At 61.9% G+C, this 13,173-nt stretch overlaps 1 protein-coding gene across 1 annotated transcript in view; it reads left to right on the forward strand.

Annotated features, from left to right (window-relative positions):
- LOC139252347 (heme-binding protein 2-like) overlaps nucleotides 1–13,173 on the forward strand; it is a 52,957-nt gene that overhangs the window by 7,579 nt on the left and 32,205 nt on the right. The window lies entirely within an intron of this gene.

Genomic DNA, 13,173 nt, shown 5'->3' on the forward strand with positions numbered 1-13,173 from the left:
TCCGGGCGACGAAATGCGTCCCGAACCCGAAAGCGCGCAGAGTTCCGAGCAGATAGTCGTGATCCACCCTGTCGAACGCCTTCTCTTGGTCGAGGGATAGGAAGGCGACCGACAGACCAGCCTCCTGGGAACAATGGATGAGGTCCCGGACCAGATGGATGTTATCGTGCATTGTCCGGCCCGGGACCGTGTATGACTGGTCGGGGTGGATCATGTGGTCCAGCACGGCACCAAGGCGAGCAGACATCGCCCTGGCGAAGATTTTGTAGTCCGTGCTGAGGAGGGAGACCGGGCGCCAGTTCTTAAGGAGGCGGAGATCGCCCTTCTTAGGCAGCAGGACGATGACTGCCCTGCGCCAAGAGAGGGGCATCTCCCCGGTCGCCAGACTTTCCCCCAGGACCCGCGCGTAGTCGCTCCCCAGGACGTCCCAGAACGCCCTGTGGAACTCCACGGTCAGCCCGTCCAGCCCCGGGGATTTTCCCCTCGAGAGCCGGGCGAGGGCACCGGTCAGCTCCGCCAGGCTTAGCGGAGCTTCCAGATTTTCGGCGCCCTCCGGGCCGACCTTCGGCAGGTCCTCCCACAAAACTCTACGCGCTTCCTCGCTGGACGGATCCGGAGAGAACAGAGCCCCGTAATATTCACGGACCCTGTTGTTGACGCCCTCCGGATCCGAGACGAGAGAGCCGTCGTCGGCCAGCAGCGTCAAGAGCTGCTTACGGACACTCTGCCTTTTTTCCAGCGAGTAGAAGAAGGGGGAGCCGCGGTCCAGATCCCGCAGGAACCGGATCCGCGACCTCACAAACGCGCCTCGGGACCCGACGAGCTGCAGGTCCTTCAGCGCGGCCTTCTTCGCTTCGTACACCGTCCGCAGGGCCGGGTCCTGGACGACTTGACCGAGACGGGCTTCCAGGTCGAGCACCTCTTTTTCTAGGCGCCCGACTCTGGCCGCCCGCCTCTTGGTCGACCCCCTCGCGTACTCTTGACAGAAGACGCGGACGTGAGCCTTGCCCACGTCCCACCATAGCCTCAAGGAGGGGAAGCCCCCCTGCTTCCTTCTCCAGTCGGACCAGAATCGACGGAACGAGTCCTGGAACCGCACGTCCTCCAGCAGCCGGTTGTTAAAGTGCCAGTACGCGGACCCCGTCCTCGCGCGGAGCGAAGCGAGCTCCGCCCACACCAGGTGGTGGTCCGAACACGGCACCGGCCGCATGGAGGCCGCCGGGACGCAGGAAACGTACGCCCGAGACACGTAAAGGCGGTCGACTCTGGACCATCCAACTCCAGGCCTCACCCAAGTAAAGGCGCTGGAGTCGGGGTGGAGATTTCGCCAGACGTCCACCAAGTCGAAGGACCCGACCAGGTCCCTCAACTTCTCCATCGCCGTCATGCACTGCGGGGCACCGGAGCGGTCCCTCGCCTCGAGGGTGCAGTTAAAATCCCCCCCGAGGACAATGCAGTCGCCGACGTCGACGGAGCCAAGAAGAGCGGACACCTCTTCAAAGAAGCGCGTCTGCTGCGGGCCGGGATGAGGGGCGTACACGTTCACGAGATGGAGCGGCACGTCCCCCAGGCGAACCGTTACGTGCAGCAAGCGGCCTGGCACGGGCTCCTCGACCCCCAAGATCTCCGGCTGAAAATGCGGGCCCAGCAAGATGGCCACCCCACTAGAAATGGCGGTGAGGTGGCTCATGCGGACCTCTCCTTGCCATTCCAGGAGCCACGTGGCTTCGTCTCCCGGAACGGTGTGGGTTTCTTGCAGGAAGCACACCGCATATTTCCCCTCCCGCAGGAGCGAAAAATTGTCAAATCTACGGCGTGCCCCTCTGCCGCCGTTGATGTTGAGGCTGGCTATGGTTATCTTCATGGCAAAAGCATAGTGCAACCTCTACCTTAACCTATTGTGGGGGAGGGAGCGGAGTCTTTTGTTGAACTCCGCTCCCTCCGCAGCCCAGCGAGGAGTCCCTCGAGCTCGCGCAGCTCAAGGTGCTGCTCCTTTGTCAAGGGCCCGCCCGCGGCCAAGGTTTTAACGGCGGCGCGGACGGACCCCTTGATCAGCTCCGGCTCGGACCATTTTTCCAGGGCCAGTCGGGCTTGGTCGCGGCGACCCCGGCTCTGGGCCAAAAAGTCCCGGAGTTCCTTTGCAGGAATGAGGAGGGCCTCAGCGGCGGCCGCGAGCAGATCCACCGCCTCACTGGCGGTGGTCTCTAGGTCTTCACCCGCGTCCCCCACCGAGTCCCCGTCCTCCTCCGGGAGGTGGCCGCCAGCAGCCAGCCCATCGACCGCACAAGGTACGGCAAATGAACCGGCCGCTCCAACCGGCCCTGGCACTGCCCCGATCCCACCCCCAGGATCGTCGGCAGAGGAGTCCCCACTGGGCTCTTTTAAAAATGGTGCTGGGTCGGGAAATGACAGCGGAAGGGGTTCCCCCTCCGCCCCAGGAACCGGAGAACAAGGAGAGACCCGGCCATAGGAGATCCCCAGGCTCCCCAAGTGCACCAGCTCCAAAGTAAGGGGCGAGGGTGGGTGTTCCTCCCCCTCCCCGCTGCCACCCCCCGGCCCAGCATCTACAGTTTCATTAAAAACAGTTTGTGTTTCTGCCGGGTCGAGCGACTCCCGGGGGAAGTTGGGTATTGGCTGGGCGGGCTCAGGTTCGGCCTTTTCGGCCCCGCCCGCCTCAGTCCCCGGGACGCCCGGCCCGGCGGCTACGCATTCCTCCGCGGTCCCCACGCCCCCCACGACAGGCAGATCTTCCACTCCATCCCCAGGAGGCAGCGGCTGGGCAGCCTCGACTGCCTCACCCTCCCCGGGGACAGACTCTTCGCGCCTGCAGCGCAATTTGGGAGCGCTGGTGGGGGACGCGGGACACGCGGCGGGCACCGACTCCTCCGCGGAGGGATGTTGTTCCCCCTCCGCCTCATCGGAGCCGTGCCTCCTTTTGTTCCTGGGGGTGCGCGGAGGCAGGGAGACCCCCATGTCTGCCGAGGCCTCCCGCTCCGCCCCCCCCTTTTCCTTTCCTTTCCCGCGCCCGGGCCCCTCTGTGGTGTTATTCAAGGGCTCGGGCACGGGCTCGGGGGAACCACGCGCTCGCCGGTGACTGGGTTGGGCTGAGCGCGGTGGTCAAATTATCTGGCGCACCGAGGGGACCCGCCTCGAGATGTTTCGCCTTCTTCCGCGCCTTCTTTCCGGTCGGACGCTCTCCCTCCCCCCCGCCGGAGGCCCTGAAAACAAAGGCCTCCGACGATGCCCGCGCACCCATGGCTCCCGGCACGCGGACGCAACTAGGGGGAGGGGTGGCGGCGGCGCCAGCCTTGGCCGCCTTCGGTGCTTTGGCGGCCTTGGAGGCGGGGCAGTTCTTACGAACATGCCCCACCTCCCTGCAGGCATGGCACCGCACGCCGTCCGACGTCCAGAAGACGCGGTAGGCAGTCCCCTCGTGCACCACATTAAAATTCCCCTCCGTCGTGTCCTCCCGCGCCAGCCGGACAAAGAGCTGGCGGCGGAAGGAGAACACGTGGCGCAGGCTGTTCTCCCTGAGGCCGAGCGGTATGGGGTTGATCCCTGACCTTACCTCCCCCAGTTGTTGTAGGTGAGGGAGGAGGAGCTCAGCGGGAACAAAGGGCGGGACGTTCGAAATGATGACCCTCTGCGCGGTGGCCTCGAGAGGGTCCACCGGCAGGAACGTCCCGCCCACCGTGAGCCCCTTTTCGAGGGCCAGGGACACCGCCCGCTCCGACCCCAGGAAGAACACGGCCTTCCCAGACATCTTGGAGGCTGCGACAATGGCCGAGGGGCCGACTACCCCAGCCATCGCCCGCACGCACTCCTCGATGGTCATTGTGGGGTGAGTGTAGCTCTTGACCCCGTGTTTTTTAGCAATGAGTCTGAAAGGTGGCAGGGCAGCGGGTGGCGCAGGAGGGGCCGTGGAAGCGGTTGCCACCTGCGCATATGTCTTCGCTGGCCCTGCCACCGGCGTGGATGGGGTCGCCATCACGGGGTCCCTTTAAGGGCTACACCCACCCCAAAGTCACAGGCCTTAATGGTCTTTAATGGCCTCGTATATTAACTGAGCAGAGGAGCCCTTAACGAGGCACCTCTCCCCTCGTTGACAATTGGGGAGAGGCCTTGCTCCCTCTGCTCAGTTGTCTTAATTGGGTTTTTTTTTTGTAAATTTGGAAGGGAAGAGGCCTCAGAGAGAGAGGGGAGAAACAGAGTAGCAGAGAAAGAGAGAGGGGGGTGGGAAGGGGGGGGGACTGCGAGGGCAGGTCTCCCCTCGCAGCTGTGGGTGGGTGCACTCCCCAGATCGCAAAACACAAAAGTCTTTGGGGTGGTCTTCAGGTGGGGGGAGAAGATGTCTTCACCTGGGGTAGCTGGAGCCACCAGGCACTCCCAACGATCTTTAATTGGGTGATTAAGAAAAACAACAATCTTCAGCCTGGTAGCTCCAGCTATCCCAGGCTAGGCAATTGGGGGGGGGGGTGGGGGGGGTTCCAATTGTGGGGGGGGCCCAGTTGTAAGCACGGCCCCCACGCACACTACCACACACACACACACCCCCCGCGATGTTCCGGCCCTCAGTGGTCTTCTTTCCTCCCCCCACCGATACAACAAAGTCTGTTTGGGGAAATGCACCCACACCCACCTGTAGAATGTAGAGTCTCCCTCCTTCCACACTGGATGTTGTTGTTCTTTTCCCCCTCTCTCCAACTCTTTGCAGAATGGTAATAAAGATGTTAAAGTTTTCTGTTCTCCTCCTCTCCCTCTGGATAGAAGTTGGTGTTGAAGCCCCTTCCTTCCTTCTTTTCCTGGGCTGGTCTCAGGGCTCTCCAGGCAGGAGCTCAAGTTGCTAGCAGCTCCACTCACTGCTCACAGCTCCAACTGAGCAGGACACGCCTCCACAGCTCCACGATTGGTCCCTTGTGCATGAAACTCTTTTTGGAGTTCACCTGCAAAACATAAAACATTAAACGGTGCCACCCGACCTGGGTGACACTCCAGACATTTACAAGGCCCTTTTTTTCCCCCCTTTTTTGTTATTTTTTGTGTTTTTCCTTTTTTTTTTTTGTTTTTTTTTTGGGCACTAAAATCACAATTTTTCCCCAGTGCCCCCTATAAAAGGGAAGGGGACACTAAAAGCACCGGCAATTAAAAACAAATTAACTTTAAAACGTAAAATCAAATTAAAATTTGGTTGCCGGGCGTGATGATGCACTCCAGTCCCTCCGGTGCCCACCTCTCGCGGAAGGCCGCGAGCGTACCGGTGGACACCGCGTGCTCCATCTCCAAGGACACCCTGGACCGGATGTAAGAGCGGAAGAGAGGCAGGCAGTCAGGTTGAACGACCCCCTCGACCGCCCGCTGCCTGGACCGGCTGATGGCACCCTTGGCCGTGCCCAGGAGCAGTCCTACGAGGAGGCCTTCGGACCTACCCGCTCCCCTCCGCACAGGGTGCCCAAAGATCAGGAGAGTGGGACTGAAGTGCAGCCAGAATTTCAGGAGCAGCCCCTTCAAATAGTGGAACAGGGGCTGCAACCTCGTGCATTCAATAAAAACATGGAACACGGACTCCTCCAGACCGCAGAAATTGCAGGCGGCCTGGGAGTCCGTGAACCGGCTTAAAAATTTGTTGCACGGCACTGCTCCGTGCACCACCCTCCAGGCCAAGTCCCCGATGAATAGTGGGAGGACCCCTGCGTAGAGTGCCCTCCATCGGGGACCCCCGCCTCCTCCGGACGGCAAGATGGTACACCATGGCGTGTCCGGACGGCCGGCGAGGATGGCAAAGTTGAGGGTGTGCAGGAGCAGCCCGTACAGGAGACCCCTCCGCACGGAACTGAAAGGCACGGAGGGGATTTCCCCGAGGCGGCTCAAGTTGTGAGGCGCCGGCCCCCGAGGGAGGTTCCGGGGTTTGGCGCCGATGAGGAATTCCGTCCGGACGGGGGTCCGTCCGGACGGGGGTCAGTTCGGACGGGATCTCCCCACGTGCTTGAGCCTCCTCGATGCACCTAATGGAGTCAGGGCCCAGAGCTGTTTTTAGCGACTCGATGGCATCGGCCGCGTGGCGGACGTTGGCAGAATTTAGGCGCCGCGCCAGCGTGTCTGGCGCCATCCAGCCCGCTCCTCCGCCATCGAGCAGGTCCCTGACCCTGGTCACCTCACCAGCCACAGCCCTCTCTTCCAACCGCCACATAAAGCCTCGGCCGTGGAGGTACGGATTCCCGAGCAGCGGCTCCTGCAGGACGGCCGCCACTCCAGCCGGCGGAGAGCTGCGCTTGGTGGAGACTTTGTTCCAGACCCTGATGAGTTCCCTGTAAAAGACAGGCAGCTCCCGGAGGGCGGTCCTGGCACCCCCCAAGTTCACAAACAGGAGCTGCGTGTCATAATTGAGGTCGAGCTGCTGGCGGAAGAAATACCTCGCCAGAGCACACCACCTAGGAGGGGGCTCGACGTAAAGGTATCTCTGCAGGGTCTGAAGACGGAAAGTCGCGAGCTGGGCGCTGACGCACACCAACGACTGACCGCCCTCCTCAAGCGGGAGACTCAAGACCGCGGCAGAGACCCAGTGCTTCCTGTTGTTCCAGAAGAAGTCCACCAGCTTCTTCTGTATCTTGGCGACAAACGCAGGGGGAGGGGTCAAAGTGACCAGCCGGTACCACAGCATTGCGGCCACCAGCTGGTTTATGACTAGCGCTCGACCCCTGTAGGACAACACTCGGAGCAGTCCTGTCCAGCGCCCTAGGCGAGCGGCGACCTTGGCCTCCAGCTCCTGCCAGTTCGCCGGCCAGGCTCCCTCGTCGGGGCTAAGGTAGACTCCCAGATAGAGGAGATGGGTCGTGCTCCAGGCAAAAGGCCTGAGCTCCTCCGGCAGGGAGTCCACCCGCCACTGACCCACCAGGAGTCCGGAACATTTCTCCCAGTTGATCCTGGCGGAGGACTCGGCCGAGTAAATCTCCTGGCACTCACGCATCCTCCGCAGGTCAGCGGGATCCTCTATCGCGAGGAGCACGTCATCGGCGTAAGCCGAGAGGACGACCTCCACGCCCGGCCCTTGCAGAGCCAGTCCCGTCAACCTCGTCCGCAAGAGGCGCAGGAAAGGCTCCACGCAAACGGCGTATAACTGGCCGGACATGGGGCATCCCTGGCGCACCCCTCTCCTAAAGCGAAGGGGCGCCGTCAAGGACCCGTTAACCTTAATCAGACACTCCGCGGCGGCGTACAAAAGTCGGATCCGGGCGACGAAATGCATCCCGAACCCGAAAGCGCGCAGAGTTCCGAGCAGATAGTCGTGATCCACCCTGTCGAACGCCTTCTCTTGGTCGAGGGATAGGAAGGCGACTGACAGACCAGCCTCCTGGGAACAATGGATGAGGTCCCGGACCAGATGGATGTTATCGTGGATTGTCCGGCCCGGGACCGTGTATGACTGGTCGGGGTGGATCATGTGGTCCAGCACGGCACCAAGGCGAGCAGACATCGCCCTGGCGAAGATTTTGTAGTCCGTGCTGAGGAGGGAGACCGGGCGCCAGTTCTTAAGGAGGCGGAGATCGCCCTTCTTAGGCAGCAGGACGATGACTGCCCTGCGCCAAGAGAGGGGCATCTCCCCGGTCGCCAGACTTTCCCCCAGGACCCGCGCGTAGTCGCTCCCCAGGACGTCCCAGAACGCCCTGTGGAACTCCACGGTCAGCCCGTCCAGCCCCGGGGATTTTCCCCTCGAGAGCCGGGCGAGGGCACCGGTCAGCTCCGCCAGGCTTAGCGGAGCTTCCAGATTTTCGGCGCCCTCCGGGCCGACCTTCGGCAGGTCCTCCCACAAAACTCTACGCGCTTCCTCGCTGGACGGATCCGGAGAGAACAGAGCCCCGTAATATTCACGGACCCTGTTGTTGACGCCCTCCGGATCCGAGACGAGAGAGCCGTCGTCGGCCAGCAGCGTCAAGAGCTGCTTACGGACACTCTGCCTTTTTTCCAGCGAGTAGAAGAAGGGGGAGCCGCGGTCCAGATCCCGCAGGAACCGGATCCGCGACCTCACGAACGCGCCTCGGGACCCGACGAGCTGCAGGTCCTTCAGCGCGGCCTTCTTCGCTTCGTACACCGTCCGCAGGGCCGGGTCCTGGACGACTTGACCGAGACGGGCTTCCAGGTCGAGCACCTCTTTTTCTAGGCGCCCGACTCTGGCCGCCCGCCTCTTGGTCGACCCCCTCGCGTACTCTTGACAGAAGACGCGGACGTGAGCCTTGCCCACGTCCCACCATAGCCTCAAGGAGGGGAAGCCCCCCTGCTTCCTTCTCCAGTCGGACCAGAATCGACGGAACGAGTCCTGGAACCGCACGTCCTCCAGCAGCCGGTTGTTAAAGTGCCAGTACGCGGACCCCGTCCTCGCGCGGAGCGGAGCGAGCTCCGCCCACACCAGGTGGTGGTCCGAACACGGCACCGGCCGCATGGAGGCCGCCGGGACGCAGGAAACGTACGCCCGAGACACGTAAAGGCGGTCGACTCTAGACCATCCAACTCCAGGCCTCACCCAAGTAAAGGCGCTGGAGTCGGGGTGGAGATTTCACCAGACGTCCACCAAGTCGAAGGACCCGACCAGGTCCCTCAACTTCTCCATCGCCGTCATGCACTGCGGGGCACCGGAGCGGTCCCTCGCCTCGAGGGTGCAGTTAAAATCCCCCCCGAGGACAATGCAGTCGCCGACGTCGACGGAGCCAAGAAGAGCGGACACCTCTTCAAAGAAGCGCGTTTGCTGCGGGCCGGGATGAGGGGCGTACACGTTCACGAGATGGAGCGGCACGTCCCCCAGGCGAACCGTTACGTGCAGCAAGCGGCCCGGCACGGGCTCCTCGACCCCCAAGATCTCCGGCTGAAAATGCGGGCCCAGCAAGATGGCCACCCCACTAGAAATGGCGGTGAGGTGGCTCATGCGGACCTCTCCTTGCCATTCCAGGAGCCACGTGGCTTCGTCTCCCGGAACGGTGTGGGTTTCTTGCAGGAAGCACACCGCATATTTCCCCTCCCGCAGGAGCGAAAAATTGTCAAATCTACGGCGTGCCCCTCTGCCGCCGTTGATGTTGAGGCTGGCTATGGTTATCTTCATGGCAAAAGCATAGTGCAACCTCTACCTTAACCTATTGTGGGGGAGGGAGCGGAGTCTTTTGTTGAACTCCGCTCCCTCCGCAGCCCAGCGAGGAGTCCCTCGAGCTCGCGCAGCTCAAGGTGCTGCTCCTTTGTCAAGGGCCCGCCCGCGGCCAAGGTTTTAACGGCGGCGCGGACGGACCCCTTGATCAGCTCTGGCTCGGACCATTTTTCCAGGGCCAGTCGGGCTTGGTCGCGGCGACCCCGGCTCTGGGCCAAAAAGTCCCGGAGTTCCTTTGCAGGAATGAGGAGGGCCTCAGCGGCGGCCGCGAGCAGATCCACCGCCTCACTGGCGGTGGTCTCTAGGTCTTCACCCGCGTCCCCCACCGAGTCCCCGTCCTCCTCCGGGAGGTGGCCGCCAGCAGCCAGCCCATCGACCGCACAAGGTACGGCAAATGAACCGGCCGCTCCAACCGGCCCTGGCACTGCCCCGATCCCACCCCCAGGATCGTCGGCAGAGGAGTCCCCACTGGGCTCTTTTAAAAATGGTGCTGGGTCGGGAAATGACAGCGGAAGGGGTTCCCCCTCCGCCCCAGGAACCGGAGAACAAGGAGAGACCCGGCCATAGGAAATCCCCAGGCCCTCCAAGTGCTCCAGCTCCAAAGTAAGGGGCGAGGATGGGTGTTCCTCCCCCTCCCCGCTGCCACCCCCCGGCCCAGCATCTACAGTGTCATTAAAACCAATAAATTGTTTTTCTGCCGGGTCGAGCGACTCCCGGGGGAAGTTGGGTATTGGCTGGGCGGGCTCAGGTTCGGCCTTTTCGGCCTCGCCCGCCTCAGTCCCCGGGACGCCCGGCCCGGCGGCTACGCATTCCTCCACGGTCCCCACGCCCCCCACGACAGGCAGATCTTCCATGCCATCCCCAGGAGGCAGCGGCTGGGCAGCCTCGACTGCCTCACCCTCCCCGGGGACAGACTCTTCGCGCCTGCAGCGCAATTTGGGAGCGCTGATGGGGGACGCGGGACACGCGGCGGGCACCGACTCCTCCGCGGAGGGATGTTGTTCCCCCTCCGCCTCATCGGAGCCGCGCCTCCTTTTGTTCCTGGGGGTGCGCGGAGGCAGGGAGACCCCCATGTCTGCCGAGGCCTCCCGCTCCGCCCCCCCCTTTTCCTTTCCTTTCCCGCGCCCGGGCCCCTCTGTGGTGTTATTCATGGGCTCGGGCACGGGCTCTGGGCACCACGCGCTCGCCGGTGACTGGGTTGGGCTGAGCGCGGTGGTCAAATTATCTGGCGCACCGAGGGGACCCGCCTCTAGATGTTTCGCCTTCTTCCGCGCCTTCTTTCCGGTCGGACGCTCTCCCTCCCCCCCGCCGGAGGCCCTGAAAACAAAGGCCTCCGACGATGCCCGCGCACCCATGGCTCCCGGCACGCGGACGCAACTTGGGGGAGGGGTGGCGGCGGCGCCAGCCTTGGCCGCCTTCGGTGGTTTGGCGGCCTTGGAGGCGGGGCAGTTCTTACGAACATGCCCCACCTCCCTGCAGGCATGGCACCGCACGCCGTCCGACGTCCAGAAGACGCGGTAGGCAGTCCCCTCGTGCACCACATTAAAATTTCCCTCCGTCGTCTCCTCCCGCGCCAGCCGGACAAAGAGCTGGCGGCGGAAGGAGAACACGTGGCGCAGGCTGTTCTCCCTGAGGCCGAGCGGTATGGGGTTGATCCCCGACCTTACCTCCCCCAGTTGGTGTAGGTGAGGGAGGAGGAGCTCAGCGGGAACAAAGGGCGGGACGTTTGAAATGATGACCCTCTGCGCGGTGGCCTCGAGAGGGTCCACCGGCAGGAACGTCCCGCCCACCGTGAGCCCCTTTTCAAGGGCCAGGGACAACGCCCGCTCCGACCCCAGGAAGAACACGGCCTTCCCAGACATCTTGGAGGCTGCGACAATGGCCGAGGGGCCGACTACCCCAGCCATCGCCCGCACGCACTCCTCGATGGTCATTGTGGGGTGAGTGTAGCTCTTGACCCCGTGTTTTTTAGTAATGAGTCTGAAAGGTGGCAGGGCAGCGGGTGGCGCAGGAGGGGCCGTGGAAGCGGTTGCCACCTGCGCATACGTCCTTGCTGGCCCTGCCACCGGCGTGGATGGGGTCGCCATCACGGGATCCCTTTAAGGGCTACACCCACCCCAAAGTCACAGGCCTTAATGGTCTTTAATGGCCTCGTATATTAACTGAGCAGAGGAGCCCTTAACGAGGCACCTCTCCCCTCGTTGACAATTGGGGAGAGGCCTTGCTCCCTCTGCTCAGTTGTCTTAATTGGGTTTTGTTTTTTAAAAATTAGGAAGAAAAGGGGCCTCAGAGAGAGAGGGGAGAAACAGAGGGTAACGGAGAAAGAGAGAGGGGGGTGGGAAGGGGGGGGGGCTGCGAGGGCAGGTCTCCCCTCGCAGCTGTGGGTGGGTGCACTCCCCAGATGGCAAAACAAAAAGTCTTTGGGGTGGTCTTCAGGTGGGGGGAGAAGATGTCTTCACCTGGGGTAGCTGGAGCCACCAGTCACTCCCAACGATCTTTAATTGGGTGATTAAGAAAAACAACAATCTTCAGCCTGGTAGCTCCAGCTATCCCAGGCTAGGCAATTGGGGGGGGGGGTGGGGGGGGGTTCCAATTGTGGGGGGGACCCAGTTGTAAGCACGGCCCCCACGCACACTACCACACACACACACACCCCCCGCGATGTTCCGGCCCTCAGTGGTCTTCTTTCCTCCCCCCACCGATACAACAAAGTCTGTTTGGGGAAATGCACCCACACCCACCTGTAGAATGTAGAGTCTCCCTCCTTCCACACTGGATGTTGTTGTTCTTTTCCCCCTCTCTCCAACTCTTTGCAGAATGGTAATAAAGATGTTAAAGTTTTCTGTTCTCCTCCTCTCCCTCTGGATAGAAGTTGGTGTTGAAGCCCCTTCCTTCCTTCTTTTCCTGGGCTGGTCTCAGGGCTCTCCAGGCAGGAGCTCAAGTTGCTAGCAGCTCCACTCACTGCTCACAGCTCCAACTGAGCAGGACACGCCTCCACAGCTCCACGATTGGTCCCTTGTGCATGAAACTCTTTTGAGTTTACCTGCAAAACATAAAGACATTAAACGGTGCCACCCGACCTGGGTGACACTCCAGACATTTACAAGGCCCTTTTTTTCCCCCCTTTTTTTTTGTTTTTTTTTGTGTTTTTCTTTTTTTGGTTTTTTTTTGGGCACTAAAATCACAATTTTTCCCCAGTGCCCCCTATAAAAGGGAAGGGGACACTAAAAGCACCGGCAATTAAAACAAATTAACTTTAAAACGTAAAATCAAATTAAAATTTGGTTGCCGGGCGTGATGATGCACTCCAGTCCCTCCGGTGCCCACCTCTCGCGGAAGGCCGCGAGCGTACCAGTGGACACCGCGTGCTCCATCTCCAAGGACACCCTGGACCGGATGTAAGAGCGGAAGAGAGGCAGGCAGTCAGGTTGAACGACCCCCTCGACCGCCCGCTGCCTGGACCGGCTGATGGCACCCTTGGCCGTGCCCAGGAGCAGTCCTACGAGGAGGCCTTCGGACCTACCCGCTCCCCTCCGCACAGGGTGCCCAAAGATCAGGAGAGTGGGACTGAAGTGCAGCCAGAATTTCAGGAGCAGCCCCTTCAAATAGTGGAACAGGGGCTGCAACCTCGTGCATTCAATAAAAACATGGAACACGGACTCCTCCAGACCGCAGAAATTGCAGGCGACCTGAGAGTCCGTGAACCGGCTTAAAAATTTGTTGCACGGCACTGCTCCGTGCACCACCCTCCAGGCCAAGTCCCCGATGAATAGTGGGAGGACCCCTGCGTAGAGTGCCCTCCATCGGGGACCCCCGCCTCCTCCGGACGGCAAGATGGTACGCCATGGCGTGTCCGGACGGCCGGCGAGGATGGCAAAGTTGAGGGTGTGCAGGAGCAGCCCGTACAGGAAACCCCTCCGCGCGGAACTGAAAGGCACGGAGGGGATTTCCCCGAGGCGGCTCAAGTTGTGAGGCGCCGGCCCCCGAGGGAGGTTCCGGGGTTTGGCGCCGATGAGGAATTCCGTCCGGACGGGGGTCAGTTCGGA

This window comes from Pristiophorus japonicus, unplaced genomic scaffold (genome assembly GCF_044704955.1).
Source record: "Pristiophorus japonicus isolate sPriJap1 unplaced genomic scaffold, sPriJap1.hap1 HAP1_SCAFFOLD_458, whole genome shotgun sequence".
Lineage (NCBI taxonomy): Eukaryota > Metazoa > Chordata > Chondrichthyes > Pristiophoridae > Pristiophorus > Pristiophorus japonicus.